Source organism: Talpa europaea, assembly GCF_964194135.1.
Source record: "Talpa europaea genome assembly, chromosome: 7".
NCBI lineage: Eukaryota > Metazoa > Chordata > Mammalia > Eulipotyphla > Talpidae > Talpa > Talpa europaea.
The window spans coordinates 122,932,837-122,953,304 of record NC_140074.1 but is presented as its reverse complement, the minus strand read 5'-3'; positions in this window follow the sequence as shown (position 1 = coordinate 122,953,304).

Sequence of the window (20,468 nt, the reverse complement as noted above, 5' to 3'; positions counted from 1 at the left end):
TCTGTAATCCACGGGAGCACCTGTGGGGTCTGCGTGTTCTGCCGGAGCCATCTGTCTAAGGAGATACAGTGGGCCTGCCTCCCCCCCACAACCCCACCTCCCGGCTTCCCACTGCTGCCCTGGAGGCCGTGGCCAGGTCTGGCCTGGAGCCGGGGACACACTATCCCTCCGTGCGCGGGGCTCCATCTGGACACCTCCTTGTGCCGTCTCTGTAAATTCTCTGCTTTTTTGGGTCCCAGGCCCCCTCTTCTGCTCCGGCCAGACTGTCCTGCTCCTAATAGCAGTGACAGCAAGGGTGAGCACACCTCGCATTTGTAAAGCACTTTCAGTCTTCAGAAACCCTTGTCCCTTTCATCTCTCTTGACTTTTCGGTTCCCCTGGAGGCAGGTGGGGCCAGCAGCCTGCCCTGTGATGTGCCCAGGGGCGCAAGGCTGTGCTCAGACCAGCGGAAGAGGTTTGGCCAGCGAATATTTACTGGACTACTCTGTGGCCAGACGCTCTGGTTGCTGACTTACCCTGAGCTGGCACCCCAAAGCCTGGATATACCACTAACCCTCGGACTCAGGGAAGCACCCTTGGCCTTTTGGATCTGGATGGCTCACGGGCATTTCTCCAGGTGACTCCTGCGTGGCAGGGGATGAAACCGCCTAGAGAGACTGGGATCCTGGGAACAACCCCCGGGGGCTCCGGCATTGTCCCTCCCTCCTACCAGTCTGCTCGGGAAGGCTGGGCTGTGCCGCAGGGTCGCAGATGGGCTTTCTTTGCTGTTGTTTGTGTTTTTCACTTAAAATGGATTATTTCCCATTGGATTCCGGCTTCTCTTATAAAATCGGCTGTGCTGGCCATTGGGCCTGCACTGCCACCCGGCCACAGTCAGCATGGAAAGGACTCCATCAGACCGGACACAGCTTACCACGTGCCCAGCCTGCCCCCACCCACTCATGGCAGCTCCTGCCTGACACTCGTGGGCAAGTCCTGTCCATCCCCAGGTCCAGATAAACCCGCTTTCCTGGGGCCCTCCGTTGCCTGGAGGCAGGGCCGTGCCAATCCTGAAGATGAATTCTTCTTCTTTTTTTTTTTAAGATTTATTTATTTATGCATACAAGAGCTAGGGCACAGGCCAGAGATGCGGGGGGTCAGAGGATTCACCAGAGACAGAGTGGGGAACAGAACAGGCAGACTGACTGAAACACACTGCCGAGGGGAGCAGCGGGAGAGACAGGAGAGGTCTGCTGCGCCATGTGAGTTGCTCCCTGGCCAAGGATCGAACTCGTGCTGCAGAGGCTGTGGACTGCTTCACACTGCGGTGCTTAACCCCTTGTACCACCAGGGAGGCCCCTGAAGATGAATTCTTGCTCCCCAGAGTTTCCTTTCTCATCAGCCATGAACTTCTTTGTCTTAACACATTAGAGAATCACTATTGAGAGCTATCCTATAACGAGTACCTGTTATGTCCTCCCCACTCAATCGGCGATTATTTTGGGAGCTCCTACCAAGTGCCAGGCACCACTGTGTGCCAGGGTGTATCAGTGAACGCGACCAAGTCCTTGCCTCGTGGGGCTGACATTCTGGTGGGGGACAGAGACAATAAGCCAATAAATGACATGTCAGCTATTTGTACCTAGTTTGTCTTGATTTATTGCTATCAACCTGCACATTGGTACAACACCCCCATCTTATGGTTGAGGAAATGAAGGTGGTGAGATGTGAAGCCCCCCCTCCCCGATACTGCTAGCAAGCAGTGGTGTCAGGATTGGAACAGAGCTGGCCTCCAAAGTTGGGGTTCTTTCCTTTCTATACAGCTGCCTCCCTCAGATATAGTAGGGCAGGGTTGGAGTGCCCCATTTTATGGATTCTGGGTAAATGGAAGCTGAGAGGAAGTAACACATCCCAGGTTACATACCAAGTCAGATAGCCTAGAACCTGGGTCCCTTCCTGGGGATAAGTATTTCTAGCACCTGCATCCTATGGCCAGCAAGGGGACTTGAGGTGAGGATGAGATAAGGCAAAGCAGGAGCCTCCAGGGCCTTTGGGTCTGATGGGAAAAGTGAGAGGCAAGCTATGCAATGGTTCGGGTCATTTAGGTGTCGGCCCTGGAGTATCTCCTCTAGCCACACTACCCTCCCAGCATGCTTTGGGAAGTGCAGCTTCTCAACCTGCCTCTGCTCCTGGGGCCTGATGGAGGCCCGTTCTAAACAAAAGGGTACAGAGAGAGCTTGTCCCTGCCCTGCCCCATCCCTCCAGACCTGCTGGGATCCAGGTAGGGTCTTTGGGGAGAGAGGCAGAGGGAGGTGCACAGACCAGCCCTGAGGGCACCTACAATTTCACCCACATACCTGTCGCAACATGTTCCTTCTGCCCCGTGTTCCCGGGCTCAGAGCCCAGCTGGTTCTGAGCAGTGACAGAAGAAGCCACACACGGCAGCAGGGTCCCGTGTACTCAGGACGTACAGCCTGTCTTCTCACTTGAGCCTCATGGGGCAGGCATCTTTCTGCCATTTTACAGAGAGGAAAACTAAGGCATAAAGTGGTTATGTGACGTACTGAAGGCCACAGAGCTAGGAAGCAGACCCAGGTCTTTACCTCTAAACCCTTCTACCCTATGCTGCCTTCAACCTCCCCTCTCTGAGCCTGTCCTTCTCCCCATCAAGGAGGTACCCAGACAGGTCCTTGAGCTGCTTGGTGTGGCCATTCTTCCTGAGAATCAGCACTTGCTGAGACACTAAGTACCACTAAGTACTCAACTCACGGTAAGAACAAGAAAATTCTTCCAAAACCCCACAAGACCGTCTTCACCTCCAAGAGATTCAACGCCAACACACTATTTATCTGCTACCCACTCCCCTATTCAGACTTCCCGCTGGCCCTCAAAATGTCCTTTATAACTTCTTTTCCTAGTCCAGGACCTCCCCCCTCAAAAATCGGAACAGTCTCTACTACAAGAATAGTCGCCCCACCTTCTTTACTTTTGCTACTTCGATATTGGAGGGTTTGGGTCCCCCTGTAGAATGTCTTCAATGGAGAAATTATCAGATACTGCTGTGATTAGATTCAATTCTGGTTAAATATTTTGGCAAGTCATCTACCCGAGGGGCAGTGCTGTCCTCTGTGCGTGCTGTGCTGTCAGGAGCTGCGGGATGTCACCGGCGACCTAACCAGACATGTTGAATTTCATCACTCAGTTAAAGTGATTCCTCCAGATCTCTGTGATGTCGAGTTGCCCTTTTATCCCTCTGTGATTCATGACTCATCTGTGGGCGATGCTCCTTACTGCGGGAGTATCCTGTGGTCCCGCAACATTTTACCCACCTCGTCCAGCATCCCTGAGTGCGCCTTGCTTAAACGGATGGTAAATGGTGATTTTCAAATTCCACCCTTCCTTGCCTGTGTTATAGTTGGCATTCTTCTGTAAAGAACTTTCCCTTCTCTCTCACCCACCTCAGCATTTTTTATCATCTTGACAATCACTCCTCAGGGTCAGAATTGTCACCCCCATTTTACAGACAGGAAACTGAGGCCTAGGGAGGTTCCATCATTTGCTGAGTGAATGGCAGAGCCGGGGTCCAAGACTTTCTCATGTCTGAGCTCTCGTTCACTGCCCTCTCGAGTCTTCTCAAAGTCCTGGGTTTCTTCGCTGATGCCTTAGGTCTGAGTGGGCGTGAGAAGCCAGACCCTCTCCAGGTAAAATTCCTGTGACAGGTGGGGGAGGTGTTTAGAGCAGGAGGAGGAGGAAGTGGGAAAGGGAGATTTCCTCTCCTGAAATCATGAGACAGCCCTCACCTCCTCCTGCCCCCACCTTCCACCTTCAAGCCTCAGCAGTGCCCCTGAGCATCCCCCACCCTGGCCATCCCTGCGGGGTCCCCAGCCCCAGGGAGCATGACTGTGGCGACCCAGGCCCTGATTACTCTGTACCCACTGACTTCGAAAGACACCTGGGATGATCGCACATGTGACTTGCAGTTGGGAAAAGAGGGTGTCTCTCGGCCAGCAGGCAGCGCCTGTCCAAGCCCCGCTCTGTCAAAGGCTAGAGGGGTGACCTGCAATTGGGGTGGGGGACATTCTGGAGGGAGTGCATCGGGTGCATCCTCTGCCTACTCCCATCCTTTCCCTTTATCCCCCACCCCCCCTGTACCTCTCCCTGGGAGTCCCTTCGTGTAACTTCTCACTCAGCAAGCACTGACCGCCACAGTGTGCCCAGCATGTGACAAGACGAAGGCACGGCCTTCAGGGCGGTCACAGACAAGGAGACAGACACGGCCGTGATACGCCTGTGCAAAGGCCCAGGGACCCAAGAGCAGCGTGGGAGACGCAAGGGATCCGTACAGGGGCTGGTCCTCCGCCTCTTCCCTCTCCCTTTCTCTCCTCCGGGCAGACCTGCAGAGCAGAGGCGCACGCTACCCCCATCCCTCCTGAGTCCCCAGGGGCTGTGGGGCCCACATTCCTCCCTGGCTCTCTCGGGCCCATTAGTGTGTTTACGCTGGAGTCATCCCAGGGGAGCTGGGCCCAGACTCACCCTGTCGGCCCCCACCACAGAGAGTGGACAGCTGAGAGGCGGAGGCTGGTCAGAGCCATGGGAGAACCTGACCCAGCATCCAAATTCCTGCCCCCCTGTCAGAACAAGTCCAGAACAGTCACTGGTAGCCCCCGGGTCCCTGTACCCCTTCCCACACAACCCCTCCCGTGGCTGACAGGCCCTAATCTCAGCTGTCTTCATGCAGCCAGCCCTCCAAGCCCGGGGTCACCTGACGCCAACACATTTTAATTCAGAAGCTGATTTCTGCTTGTTGGCAACATGTCATTTCTGAAATTGCTTTCTCTGCCCAGAGGCGGGAGATGTCAGAGCCACGCAGGTGTTACAGCGGTGCCGCCCCCACCCTCCTCCACCCCCCCAAGTTCAGGAAGGATTAAGGGGCTTGGGGGGCACACATTAGATCCTCAAGCTCTGCTTCTCATGTGTCCCCAAGGGCTGGGGGCCAGGGCTGGGGGGTGCCGGGAACAGCCTCAGCTTTCCTTTCCTGCCCAGAGTCAGACGCCCAGGGTGGGTGAATGAAATCACCGCCGCTGACAATATCAATGGCAGGTTGTGTCGAGCATATTCCGCGCAGATGCAGGCGCCTGCGAAGTGCCTCTCACGAGCTGTTGTGTTGGAATCTCATGGCAACTCTCCAAATTAGTGTCTTACAGACCTTATGGCTAAGAAAACCGAAGCCCAGAGAGCTCAGATCACTTCCCCGAGATCACACAGCAAGTGTGTAGCAGAGCTGGGACTCAAACAGATGCAATAGCCAGACTGGGGTTTGGAGGTCTGGGAGCTGATGTGTCACAGAGCAGTGGAGGGGTGTGGGGGTGGCATCTGGCTTCCACTTTGCTTGTCACGGCTGAACCTAAATATCAGTGAAATTTGCTTGCTCCCCAGCTCCCTCACTCCTGCTGCACACCAAATAGTTTTTTGCTCCCTTTTTTACATTTTCCTAGCTTCAGGGATGATCTCATTATTGGCATCCTTTGTTTTGCTGGATGAATGAATGAGCGAGCAAATGCAGTCATGCACCTGACTCTCCAGACGGTTCCTCTGTCCTCATGTCCCACCCCACAGCAGCCTGCCATGCAGGCTTCCTGTTCTAGCTGGCACCATCTCCCTCCCTGACACATTAGCTCCTCGCTGGCCATCCTCTCTGCCCTTCTCTCCTCTCCCTTCCTCCCCAGCCCCCAGAATACCTGGCCATGTCAACCTCTGGGAACCAGGCTATGCAGGACTTGTACGCGGAGCTTGCATAGATGAGGGCTGCTTTCTGCAGCCCCAGGCAGCACGTGAGCTTGTGGAGCTAGAAGCAGCCCAGTGAAGATGGTGCATGGGCCAACCCGACCTCCCCAAGGGGGTCCTCACCTCTCAACTCCACCTCTTTCTCCAGGGTGATCTTCTTTCTCCCTTCAGCTTTTTGGAGGGCCCACAGGTATGTGAACTTGACCCTTGACCTGGGTCCAAGCTAGGAGCATGGCCAGACTGATTGGTGGGATGCTAAACAGGAAACTGTTCTGACCTACCACCTGCATCTGTTGCATTGGCTTCAAGCATGCGGCTTAATGAAAAGGCTTTCACAGCTATCATTTCATTTTACTGCTGGCATAAAGCAGTAATGGCTGGAAGGTGTAATAGAGAAGACATCGAAGATCCATAGAACTTCTGATCTAAACAGGCCCCTTCCCATTTTACAGATGAGGAATCTGAGGCCCCAGGTAAGCAGCAGAGCAAGAGCGCCCTGATTACAACGTTGGGATCGGGAGGGGGCAGGCACCAGGGGCACTTCTAAAGTGTGCTAACACTCTATTTTCTGATCCATGGGCCTTACCTTGTGACTATGTATTGGGGGGTGTGCTTTATCTCCTAATAAAAAAATAAACTTAAAAAAAATGAAATCAAGATCTGTTTCACAGAGGATGACCAAATATCCAAGAAGGAAGGAAGGATGGTCTTTAAATATCAGGTAAACAGACTCCCTAGGTGAGCAGTGACTTGAGAGTTACCTTCCCTCTCTGAGCCTCACTCACCAGGCAAGCAAACAAAACCCTATGTGTTGGGTTGTCAGAAACATCAGGACACATTTTTGCATATATACATGTATAGAAGAAGTATGTCATGACGTTTCCGACAACCCAGTAGATAGCTATCTCTGATGGGTAGATGGATGGAGAGAGAGAGATGATGGATGGGTAGAGAGCAGGTAGATGACATCTACAGTACTCCTACTGTGTGCCCGCAATGTGCTGGGCCCTGGGGATGAAGCGGTTAACCAGTCAGGCACAGTCTCTGCCCCTATAGGACAGAACACAGATAAACAAGTCATCACTATTCAGTGTGATGAAACTGACAACCCTGGTCGCCCCAGGCAGCTGAACTCAGTGGCTGGGGAACAAGAGGTGGGGGACCAGGGGGGCTTTTCTCTGTAATGCTTTTGGATTATGAACCATGTGAATTTATTTATCCAAAATCACTAATTAATTAATTTAAAAATAGAGTAAAAATGAAGTGTGATGAGTGCTAACAAGGAGTTAGTGAAGGGTACTTAGGGGACTCCTCGGGGAGGAGGGGTGCACACCTGGCCTGGGGGGGAGTGACGGAGGCCCCTAGAGGGGTGGTAGCCCAGCTACTGGCTGGCAGTCACTGAGCTGGCCAGGTGAGAAGGGGTGCAGGCGGGAAGCTTGGACATGGCTGATGAAACCAACCTTGCAGGGCCACTGGGAGGGTGGGAGGGCGCCTCTAGGAAGTGCCCAGCACACAGGATCACTTGGGATCTGGCAGCCACTGCTATTATTGGTCCCCATTTATGGTTGGGGGTCATTGGCAGGGGGGCCCTCATGCTGCCCCTGACTATGGTATGATCCCAGATCTCTGGGTCGGGGTGGGGGTGAGGTGGTGGTCCTTGGTGACAGGAGCTTCCCCACTCGCAGTTCATAGCCTGCCTGAATCTAGCCTGGAGTCAGGAAGGCAGAAAGGTATAAGTTTGGAGACCTCTGATCAGGGGTCCCTTGGATCTTCTGGGGTGCCCTTCCATCACAGGGTACACCACACTCAGATGGGGAACCTGGAGACACCAGTGAACCTCAGGGGTGCAATGCCTACCTAGCCGCGCCAACTCCACACAAGGGTTTTTCAGGTTTTTTTTTTTCTCATCAATATTATAATGGAATAATGTGGAAAGAACAGCTTCAACCCAGGATCTGTTGTCCCCCAATCTGCCCCTGTTTTGCAGATGGAGACACCGGGGCGCGCGAAGTTTAAATAGCACGCATGAGAGCACAGGATTGCACTCTGTCTGCGGGTGGCCTCAACCGCTTTCTGGCCTGAAAGCAGAAAGTCTTTTCTCGGGTCTGAAATGTCCCTGCGCCTGCTCAGCCCTTCCCTGCGGCAGGAAGAGAACCATTTCCTCCATCCAGCAGAGCCACGAAGCCCAGGAAACCTGATTTGGAGTCCATGAGAACATCAATGAAATTTTGAAAATCTGATTTCCAGGGAGAAACGTGGGTCAGGAGTGGACTCCATCTGGATGCGGGGTGGGGTGGGGCTGCACCTCTCACCAAGAGATGTCCCCCCAGAAGCAGGATCTCTAGGCAGCCTCAGTCACACAGAAAGTGCTTCTCACGGAGGGCGCAGAGCCAGCCCCGGTGGCTGGTGGCCAAAAGGGAAGAGCCCTGACCCCGAGAGCCGCAGGGCGAACTGAGAGCCATGTCCGCACTCTTCCCTCTGGGAAGGAAACTGGAATCATGTAAACCCACAGCCTCATGGACCTCGGCAGGGGCCAGTCAAGTGCCGGTGGTCACGGCCTCCCAGCCCTGCTTGGCTGTATGGTCCCCGTGTTCCTGGTCCCCACATTCCAAGCCTGAGCGGTGTTACGAAGGCCTGTCCTTCCTCCCCTTCCAGGCCTTGGAGGGAAGGGGCGCCACTCGGCCCTTCTTTATGAGGTTCCCTCTTATTGGTTCCTCAGAGAGGCCTAGAACTTCTGAGAGCAAAGTTCTCTGCATTCAGCAGACCCCAGCCTTGCCATTGAGGTGGGCATTCTTGATCAATGGCACCTCTGTTCCGTAATTTCTACACCATCTGCAAGAAGGGGTGAGTAATATTAATACCCACAGCGTAAGGAGCACATTCACTGATGGGAGAGCTTAGAACAGTGCCGGGCACCTTGTCAGCACGAAGCAGGCCTCACCTGCTAGGACTATTAACTTCATGGCTATGGCTATAGGATTCGGCTCCGGCAGCCTCTCTCATGCCACTTAGGTTCTACCCGAGTCTCCATCCCGAGGTCCTGCCTCCTTCCCATGTCTGCACCATCTCTTTGTCCCCTGCTCCTCCTCCTCCTCTCTCCCCTTCCCTCCCTGCCTCTCTCTCAGTTTCTGCAGCCCTGGGCTGGCTAATAATGCTGCTGTCAGTTCAGATTAGAGCCCATTACGTTCCTTCATCTCAGCTTAAAATTTTTGTGGTTTCCCAGCTCTGCCTAAAGTGCTCCACGCGGGGCAAGGACTGCCCAGCTGGAGGAAGCTCCGGAGCAGGAATGTGGGTCTGTGAGTTTCCAGGTGGGCTTTCCTGGACGCCTGCCCATCAGAGACGGGGCTGGAGTAGGGGCGGCCAGGAAGGGTGCCTCTGGGCTGCTCTCAGGAGACCCGAGAACTGGACGTCCTGGAATTTCCGTCTCATGCCCTGGGGTAGACACACAGCCCAGTGTCCCATGACAACCGGAGCTACACTGGGGCGTTGTCTTGGGCACGCAGTCTGAGAAGAACCCTGGAGTCGTGCAGTTCTGCAGCTGGGCAGCCCCTGCCAAGTTCCTAGGCCTGGGTCTTGAGCTGGGGTGCAGCTCTTTTGGTGACAGGTGCAGCTTCTTTCCTGGATAGCGTTGTCTACGGCTGCCCTTCCCAGACCTCACCACAAGCCTGTATTCCAGGCCCAAGCTCCAAGGATCTCCCCAGCTTGGGGAGGGTAGGGTGGGTTCAGGAAACCTGGGCAAGGCTCACAGGAAGGGCAAAAGTGGGAGCAGGGGTGTGGGAAGGGGTTGAGTGCAAGGAGGAGGAAGACAAACAACTACCCCGGAGTGCCTGGTGGCCGGGCAGTGTGCCAGGACTTTGCAGGCCTCAGTTTACATAATTCTCACTGAGGCCCCCTGAGGTAGGCCTCCTATCACCACTTTACAGGTGAGGAAACTGAGGCCTGAAGAAATGACATTTCTTGCCCAAGTTCCCACAGCTGGGAAGGGGGAAAACAGGATTTGAAGTAGGTTGCAGACCAGAAGGAGAAAGGAGGAGGAGGGCCCTCCCGGTGTCTCCGGGGCTCTCTGGCTGGTTGAAGGCCCACCTGGGCTCAGAACCCAACATTCTGGCTCTGGGTCTTCCCTGACCTATGACTCGGGGGTTGAGTGCTAATAATCACATCTACATCAGTGCAGGGCTTCCCATGGTTATTAGGCCTTTGCTGAGCCCCAGGGACTCACAGAATAGACAATACTTGGCTTCTCATCCACCTTTGCAGATCAGGCAGCCGAGGCTCAGAGAGGTGGAGGGGCTGGTCGAGGTCAGGGTGGAAGATGACAGGCAGAACTCAAAGCAAGATCAGCAGGGCCTCATGTTCAGTGTGGGGGACACTGCTCTGATTTCTCCAAGGGATGAGAATCACCCTTCACACCTGCATGCAGCAGCATCCTCAGCTGTGCTACCCCAAGAGCTGAGGGGCTTCCAATGGGTAACCAAGAGAGGAGGGAGATCTTTCTGGGTCCCTCAAACCTTCTCCTGTCTGATCAGTTTCAATTGGAGGGTGTCAATTTGCCTGGAGAAAATCACTACACCACGCCATGTCTCCCACCCTTCACAGAATGAATCCCAGCCTCCATCATCAAATGGGGTTTTTCCTTAGGCACGCACCCCCCACCCTGCCCCCAGGCCACTGTAGTGATTGAAAGGCTAAAGAAATGACATTGGAAAGATGTTGGCTTCTAGAGGCTGGGACAAGAGAAAGAACAAGAAGCTCATTACATTCTCATGGGCAAGGGCAGATCCTCTGAAGAGCCGAGCTGGCCAGACCAGGGCTGTGGGTCCCTACTGGGGCCAGACAGTGGACATTACACTTCCAGGACTGCTGGAGGGGGAACAGGAAAGGCCTGGGGGACGTCTATGTCAAGACACAGTGCACAGTGAGGACGAGCACAGCTGGCTGGGCTGGCTGCCTCAACCCCAGCTGCCCAGGTGGCCAGCCTGTGGCCCTCCGCAACCCAGATCAGATGCCTTGATCTGTCCTGGTAACGCAAGACCCTGATGCTCACCTACATTCATTCTTCAAGGACAATAAATAAATCCCCAAGTTTGGAGAATGCTCAGGTGGTCACCATGCCCTCTTGGGTGCCACCCTTTGATCCTACACAAAGCCAGCAAATATGCATTGAACACACATAGTGTCCAAAGCCTGGGGTTGCACGGGCATAACAAAGTCATCCTGACCCCAATTGCCCTACACTAATGATCCAGTTCCTTTAACCTCAGCACTTTAGGTACAGAGAGGAGTGAAGAGGAACTGACGCCTCAAGGTGCTGACACCTCCCGGAACTAAGCACGCAGCAATGTGGTTGACTGAGTCCCTTCTCTGGGCCCTAGGCTCCCTTTCTGTAATAACCAGGAGGGTCAGACTCCCTGACCTTGGGCCCTTGCCAGGCCTCGTGTAATTCCAATGGAGGTTCCACCTATAAGGTCACTGGGTGATGTGCAGGAATCATTTAAGACAGGTGCCAGGAAACCTACCAATTGGATAATTAGGTTTGCCCCGACCCCTCATCCCTTGAGGGAGCAGACATGAAGCTCAGCTGCCCTCCCCACAGTGTGGGCGGAAGCGCAGGGCTCAGAGGGGGTCCCCTGGTGGAATGTGGCCCCTAGTGGGCGCTGGGTTGAGGGCGCGGCTGACAGATCTAAGGCTGCCGCCTGCCACTGGGTCTCCATGAGGCAGCCTGCTGCCCCCCCTCCTGTGGAATGACGAGCGGGGCTCCCCCTACCTGGCGTTTAATCTTTAATGCAGCCCAGCTGCCCTCGGGCAGGACCCATCAACCCACCCGCTCTGATAAAAGCAATAATTAGCTCTTTTTCAACTTTTCACTTCTCTCCCCCCACCCTCTGCTCTGATGTGTGAGCACTGGGAGAATTCCAGCTAATGGACCTGCCCTCAGCCAATTCCCCAGCCCAAGCAGGCCGGAATGCGCGGGGTCATTAGCCGGGCCTCCTTAGCCGGGCCTCCCGGGCAGGGGCCTGTGCTCGGGACAGGACGTGCTCGCCTGCCCGTTCTGGGGTGCCCCAGCCACCCCGGAGAAGGCCCGGCCTCGGCAGAGCAGACCTGCCTGGACCTGCTGGATCCCACCTTCCTTGGCGGTATCCTCTTCCTGCACCTCAATAGAACCCTCTGGAAGGTGGCCTTAGGCTCCCATGAGGCCAGGCCAAGAGGACACAGGGCCATCCGTCCCCAGGCATCGCCCTGCTTCCAGGGCTGGGAGCCCAGCTCGGGTTCAGCCACCGGTCAGTGTGGAGGCTGCTGGCTGGGATCTCCCAGCCCCACCCCATCAGTGACTTATAATAACTAACTTTCCACAGCCCCTGTCCCTTACAAAGATGGCTCAGCTCCGAGGTAGCCACAGCCCAAAGCTTAGGTCAACAGGCTCGGGAGCTGCCCCTCACGAGCATAGGATGATTCCCCCACCTTTCTTGTCTGACTATGTCTGGTCAGGGCCCACAGGCTTTTTGGTCAGTCAGTGCCAGAGACTGACAACACCAGTACTTGGGGCTTCCATCACTAGTCCCGCAGGTCCATCGGCCCCAGGGCTGCCTGGGGCTACAAGAGCTTGGAGCCACTGCATTCAGGGTCATAAGCAAGTCACTGCTGTCTAGAATCAGAGCCAGAGTCACCTTCACCTGTTGACACCTGGAATCATCTAGATCCATAGGACACAGGTGCCCCGAACCCCAGAAGAGCCCATGCAGAGCTTCCATTACTAGAGGAGAGTCACTGATGCATAGTCTGTGGGGCTCATATGAGACTGAAGGGCTTTGTGACTCTCCTCTGTAAGTGCAGGTTTACTTTCCTTTGCTGACCTTGCTCAGTAATGAAATGGCACGGAGACTCCTGGGCTGTCGCTTCCACCGCCTGACCCATAGGACTCCTAATCTGCATAGGGCCTGGATTCTCACCATGACTTTCCAGAGAGGAAAACAAGCAGCGGTCTGTGTCCTATGGGGGGCCCCGCACCCCCAGCATCCATCCTTCTCAGCAAGGGAGGGAGTGCATGGCCCCCTAATGGGGTCTCCTCTTTTTCCAGAAAGTACACTGGGGTGTAGGATCATAGGAATTACTGGAGGACACAGCATTAATGCCCCACAAACAGAGCAGAATATTATTGGGGTCAGGGCCTCCCCAAATCACACCCTCTCTATCCCCCACCCCAGGGCTAACATTTCATTTTCAGCGTTGGACATGACTGTGATTTTTCTGAGATATTCCAGGGAAAATATGAGATATTCCGACCCTCCCCAGCCAACAAATACACAACTTTAGAAAATCACAAATGGTCACCAAAAAAAGTTCCAAGCTGTTAACAACTAATCTTAGTAATATTGATTAAAAAGCACTATACATTTTTTAAAAGCCCCATGGGTATTTGGCCTGCTATCCCAAGAGTTTCTACTGCCAAATTCAACTCCAAGACAGTCCGGGGTCTGCCCCTCATGGGGCTTATATTCTAGTGGGATGGGCAGATACATAAGAAGAAAACCAATAAATAATGTATCTTCTATACTTGCTATAATGCAATGAAAAAAATCAAATTAAGGTGGAAGGGACTATTTTATATAGATGTTCAGGGAAAGTGTCTCTGAAAAACTGCATTTTGAGCTAAGGCAGGAGGGAGGCATTTGAGTCAGAGAGAACAGCAGTGGAACAAGGCTGGCACATCTACAGAACAGCAAGAAGGCCAGATGTATGGAGCTGAGGCAGCAAAGGGGAGACCCAGGAGTCACCCCGAGGTGGGCAGGGGCCCTGCTGCACAGAGCAGGCGGGTCTGATTAAGGACTTGATCCTGGCTTCTGCGACAGCCGGTTGCCGTGGCAAGGTTCTTGATGGAGGCGAAGCTGGAAGGAAACGGCAGAATCCCAAGGAATACATCAGTATCGCATCTCTTTCTGCTTATGGCAATTGAATGTGAGTTGTCCTTTGTGACCCAACTTTTGGTTTCCTGCACAATGGCTCATAGCAGGCAGTGTCTCTGGGCTAGATGGAGCAAGATTCTTTACCACTGAGATTCCTTCTGAGGCCTACAATGGAGCTGGCTGGAGGCACAGCCTCCGCCCTGCACCCTGTCTCCTCTTAAACATCTTCCTTGTGATTGAGCCACATGGGACACATAAGTTGAGGTGTCATTTTTGTTGTCTTTAGATCAAGTCCAGTTTTTAGCTCTATGTTGCCTGTGAGGGAATCTGAGGCTTGTAGATGTGAATTTGTGCAAACTTTATCAGAAATGGATGGGGGGTGTACTAGGAAGTGGTGGGTTTCAGGTAAAAGAGAGTATGCCTGTGTGCATGCCTGCGTGCATGCCTGTGTGTGTGTGTGTGTGTGTGTGTGTGACTGAGATAGAACACTGTGGCAGGAAGTCTTCACTTGGCCAAGTTTTAACAACAAACAAGGAGCAGTTTGTGGTCAAGCAGTCAGTTTAGAGGGAAAAACAAACAGTAAGGACTGAGAACAGCAGGGATGGGCTTACCATGCTGCTGGGGGTGCGGGGCAAGAGGGGAGGCAGTGTGGGGGGGCAAGAAACACAAAACACCCAGATCTTTATCTGATGGGCAACAGACACCCTGAGTAGCCAGCTCTCCCTTCTTGATAAAGAGAACCCGCTTTTTGATGAAGCATCCTCCCCAGCAAAGAGGTCTCCTCTCCCAGCTCAGGGGTAAATCTTGATTCTCCTAAGCCAGGTGCAGTCATTCCATCTCCCATTTGAGAGATTCATTCAGGCACGCGCAGGTGATGCAATGCTAGCCGATGAAAAGAAAAGCTCTGTGGGGGCTGTGGAGGAGGTCTCCTCTCTCTTAGACAGGGACTCAAGAAGAAACTGTTCCCTTAACAGTGCCTAGATGTATGGCAGCTACTTGGATACCATGAGGTTAAAGGGCAGGTTCAAGGTAGTCAGGCAGAAAGTTTAAAGAAAAGTCCTAGTTCTCAGTGATGTCACTGAGTCCCTGAATTTACCAGACCTGGTGCCTCTTCCTTCTGGCCTTCTTGCAATGTGAGGTAAGTTTGCTTTGCTACCTAAACCATTCCAGGAAGAACTTCTGGGTTCTTCTGTTCTAATCAATGCTGTCTACCTCACCAGAAAACTACATGAAGGTATGAATCGTGGCTTCCTCATCTGTGACTCTCAGGCATCAACACCAAACCTGACTTATTGTGGATACTCAACAGATGGGTGGATGGATGGATGGGTGGATGGGTAAATGGATGGATGGGTGGATGGGTAAATGGATGGATGGGTGGATAGAGCTCACCATCTCTCACAGCAACCTTGTCCTAGCAACTGCTCTTCTAGTTCTCACTTCATCCTCATTCAAGGTCAGAGAACACTGAAGATGCATGAAGCCCAAAAACTCAAGAGACCTACATGAAGTCTTCATGTGTGCACAGGCCTGAGCTCTGCCTGGGGCTGCCAGGAAAACTTCCCATGTCTTTCTGAGGAAAGAGCCCCTTGCCCAGGATTTCCTGCAGAACTCTGCCTCTCCCCTGGGGATGAGGCATTCCTGTCTCCCGGGGTGCCCTCTGCCTCCCAATATACAGAGCAGGATATGCCCACCCCCTCTATACAGAAACCAGCTCTTTGGCCTTGAAACTGGTCTCCAGCTGCCCAAAGTCTCCTTTTCTACATGGGTGAAAAGGAAACAGCAGTGGCCCTAGCAAGATGACCTTTTGGGACAGCCTGCATCACAGAATGCAAAGGTCCCCTGCAAAGATGATGCTTGAATAGTCCTGCCCCAGGGAGTGGGCAGCAGCAGAAGACACCATTTTATCCTTCTGCCAAGTCCTAAGCTGGTCCTTCTGTACATGCTGCACATGTGTAACTGATCAAACCCTGGCACGAGGTAGCATCTGTGGCTAGGGTAGACCAGGCTCTCTATGGACCTAGCTAAGGGTTGACCTGTGACCTTGACCCCTTGGGCAGTGAACACCGACAGCCCATGGTGCATCCAGACAGCGGAGCCTGGCAGCCTCGGCACAGTTCAGTGGAATGCCAGGCAGAAGCCATGTCAGTAACTAGTTGCTTCACCCCTCAGCACCTGGCCGAGGGGTATGTGTGGGTGAGAGAGGGACTGAGTGCCTGTGAGTGTGAGTCCAGCCCTGTTGAGCAGGGTCCTCCAGGGAACCTGCCCCAGTGTGAAGGAAAGACCCCACCCAGCAGTGACGGAGTGGCTAGGACATCTTTCCACAGCATCTGGGAGGAACGGGCAGGGCCGGATGTGGGCCGCTGACCTTCTCCCTTCCTCCTGGAGAGGAAGCTCCTCCTGTAGCCACCTTTGTGCTGACCGCTGGGCGGTTACAAATGCATTCCCTGCCTGTCGTTCTCTTCCTGAGCAGCGAGGAGCCATGCACCCTGCTCAGCCCAGCCCCCACTCCCGGGAAAGCCAGCCCAGGGAAGGAGCCGCAGGCCCTGGCTTCTGACCAGCCTGATGGGATGGGTAGGGTGGGAGGCCAGGACCAGAGGCTAAGCCAAGGCCTTCCCTGGCTTCTACTGGAGCTTGGCTCCGTCCCCTCTCTCAAATGAAAGCAGACACAGGGTTAGAAAGGATGTCCCTGAACTAACAAGACAGGGCCTGCAAAAGGCCTGAACCAGGGCCAGCAGATGGCCGCTGAACATCACCTAGGCAGGGAAGGAGGTTCATAAGTTTCATTCAACAAAACACCCTTATAGCAGGTGGCATGTGCCCTTTGGAAATGTATTGAAGCCCCATGGTGACCTGCGAGGAAGATGCTAGCTCTATGCTCATTTTATAAATGGGCTGAGACAGAAGGCAAGCTAAATTGCCAAGTAAGTGGCAGAGTCTGGATTTGAACTCCAGCTGCTGAGTTGGCACCCATCACTAACATGCAACTCTCCCTCCCAAAGGAACAAAAATCAGAGCATCTTCTGAGCGTCGCTTGTACCAGGTGCTGTTACAGCGCCTGGAACTTGCCCCTGGGAAAGCCAGCATCCAGCTCTGCTGCAGCCGTACCACAGTTGGGGTGAGTAGGATGATCAGGGCCACATTGTGAAGGTGCCAGGGGAAAAGGGCGGGCAGGAGGCAGAGGGATGAATTCCATCTGATGGCAGCATCCGTGATGGTTTGTGCCAGCTGTTTTCAAATACATGATTTCATTCAGTTCTTGCAAAACTCTCATGAAGAAAAACGGAAGGTCAGAGTAGTCAAGTAACTTACCCAAGGATGCAGCCAGTACTGATACAACCTTGGTCTCTCTGACAGAGAGACCAGGTGGCTTTTTCCACTACTCCAGGGGTGTTCTAGAGCACTTGCCAATTCAGGAAATGGGCTCAGAGAATTCAAGCAGCCTGCCAAGGACAACAGGCTGCAGGGGGCTAAGCCAGGATTTGAACACAGGCCTTTCTGAAACCTCTGAGAGCAACTGCCAAGGTCTAGGGCTCGTCTCGGCCCTGCTGTTCTCTGGACTGCAGGCCCCCAGTCTGGGCTCCCCTCAGAGGGAAAGAGAAGTTGCAGGGAGACCCTGAGCATGGCAGGAATCACTCAGGGCCCTGAGGCCAGCTGACCCCTGGGCTTCAGGAGAGGAGCCAGATGGGCTGGTGGAAGGATGAAGGTTCTCTGCTCTTATCTGAGGGACCCTTCCCAATCTCTACCCCAGCACTAGGCGTAAACAAGACTTTGGAGACCCCCAGTGCAACTTAGCTCCCCTAATTGAAAAAATAATTGTAGTAATAATAAAGATTGCCTCCTGAATTGTGCACTATTTTCTTAAAAGCAGGGGCAGGCAAAAAGATCGCACCAATTTTTATCTTACCTGGGCCCCTAAACCACAGCTCCAGTTAGTGGGGAGGGGGGTAGTGGGGGTAGGGTGCTCAGTCCCAGCACTGTGGGTGAGCAGGCAGGTGGAAGGGGTTGCCGACCCCCTAATCCCCCACCAATGGAATGTGCTTGATTCCAGGAAGCTAAGGTTTTGGGGGTGGGGGAGCTGCAGAAGGCCCCTTTAAGAAGCCAAATGTTCGGGCAGGCCTGTGGCCCTGCTGTTTGACGGTTCTTGATGGATGAGCACCCGACTCTCCTGTTGAGCCTCCTTGTACCCCTCCTCATGCGCCCCCCTCACTCTGTGAGGTCTGGCTTGTGCAAGGACGCCTGTCAGTGTTGGGACACGTTGGCCCCATGGCCTGCAGCAGGACGGAGGCCTCTGAGGGATGCCTGCTGTCTGGCCCTCTTCTCAGAGGACTTCTCCAGCCCCATGCCCCGGGGTCTTGGGTGCTTCCCTTTCAAAGCTGCAAAATTATCACCATTAATGCGACTTGTCTCCTGGAGGCACTGAAAGTCAGGTGAGGGCGGAGGAGGCCCTGGCTGCAGAGGATCCAGGGAAGGAGCTGGCTTAATGTGGGGCCAGCTTGCTGGGTATTGAGTGGGGCTTTGCCAGTGGGAGGTGGGGGTGATGAAGGCCACACTGGGACAGCAGCTGAAAAACTCTGTGGAGACGTGGCTCCCACCTAGGGCCCACTGAAGGAGACGTACTAGACCCGACAGGCCAGAAGCAGGGCACCGAGCAGAGAGTGAGTGCCTCCTTAAGTGTGTGCCCTTGGTACCTGGCTGGCCTCACCCTGTTCCTGCCCAGAAACCCCATGCACTTCCCATAGCAACTCTGCCCCGATTGCACTCTGAGACACTCCGGCTCTCAGGGACCTTAGAAGAACTCAGACTATTCAGTCTGGAGAATTGGGGAGCCAATTTGTGCATCCATATTAGCCAGCCCTGGCAGATCAGGTTGGGAGATGGTTAGTTGGGGGGAGAAATTATCACCCAAAGCAGCTCTGTGCAATGCAGGGAAGCTAAAGTTTATGTTCTAGACCAATGCCACCCCAGAGAAACGTAGCACACATGACAAATGTGACCATATATTTCATTTTAAAATTCTGGATGTCATGTTAGAAAAGGGAAAAAGAAGCAATGACATTCATTTTTATAATATATCTTATTTATAACCAAATACATTAAAACATGGTTTCAACATGCAGCAATGTAAAATAGAATTGAGCTATTTTTATTATTAATTTTTTTTAAGATTTATTTATGCATACAAGAACTGGGGTGTAGGTCAGAGGTGTGGGAGTGAGAGAATTCACCAGTGACAGAGTGGGGAGCAGAGCAGGTGGATTGACTGAAATACACTGCTGAGGGGAGTAGCAGGCAAGACAGCAGAGGTCTGCTGGAGAGGTCTGCTGCACTATGTGGATCAGCTCCCTGGCCAGGGATCGAACTCATGTTGCAGTGGCTGCTGATAGCTTGATAAGGCTGTGTCTTTAAAACCTGCATAAATGAGGAGGCCCTAGAATTGAGATATTTAATATATATTTTTAAAAGATTTATTTATTTATGCATATAAGAACTGGAGTACAGTCCAGAGGTGTGGAGGGTGAGAGGATTCACCAGAGACAGATCAGGGAACAGAACAGGCAGACTGACAGAAATACACTGCTGAGTGGAGCAGCGGGCAATTCAGGAGAGGTCTGCCACACCATGTGGGTCTCTCCCGGGCCAGGGATTGAACTCGTGCTGCAGTGGCTGCAGACTGCCCCATAGGTTGTGTCTTAACCCCTTGAGTCACCAGGGAGGCCCCTATTTAATATAATTTTTGCACTAAGATTTTGAAAGTCAGTGTACAGTAACCACACTTCAAGTGCTCAGTAGCCACACCGGCCAGTGGCTACCATATTGGATGGTGCAGTCTGAGGTCACATGGTATGGGTAGGATTAGTCCCAACAAACAGATAAAGAAACTGATGTTCACAGGACGTAATTGACTTATCCAAACTCAGCCTCTCTGTATCAAATCCTGAACTCTTGCTACTTCCCCAGGCCTCAGCTATCCAGGAAAACAAGGGCCCCAAGGAAGAGACAGAGATGATCAAGGCAGGCTCCCTGCAGGGGTGACCCGCATTCAGAGGAAAGCAGAATTCACTGACATAGGAAGGCATCTCTCATACATCTTCACACCCAAATCCTCATCTAGCCGATGGCCGCAGGCCCAGGCTAGGAGTGAGCAGGTCCAAGGTCAGGTCTAGGTCTCAGCTGGCCACAGCCCTGCAGGGTGCTTTGGGCACAAAACCTCTCTGGGCCTACTTTTCTCATCCATAAATGAAGATGCCCACAGGGGCTTGTAGGAATAAAAGAGATTAGTTAGTATTAGGAGAGCAGAAACTGATCTCTCAGTCAGCCCCTCAAGTCTAAATTAAGTCCACCCATTGCTCCCAGTGCCGACACACAAGCCTCCCACTCCCCGGTGATTAACAAGAAGACCCCCCTCACCCTGCAACAGCCCCAGCCTCACGCTCCCTCTGTCTTCCTCACACCTCCTCCTCCTCCCAAGGAGGCTGCCACACATGCCCTACACCATCTGGCCCCAAGAGCAGGGGCTAAGAAGTCACCCCCAGCCTGCAGAGGTTTTCCTAGAGTGTGCTGAGTCCCACAAATGCCTAGTGACCATGGGAATTACTTAGCAAGAGGAAAAACCAGACCTTTGCCCTGGCCCCACTCATAGGTGATAGGGTTAATCGAGAATTCTCTTTCCCTCCTCAGCACGGCTAGGGGGGTCCAGATCCCCATGACCTGAGGACACATTAGTCAGTGATAAGTGCAGCTTTCCAGCCCCTTTTATCCTGTTTACAATACACTGGCTCTCCTTGGAGAAAACCCTGCTCC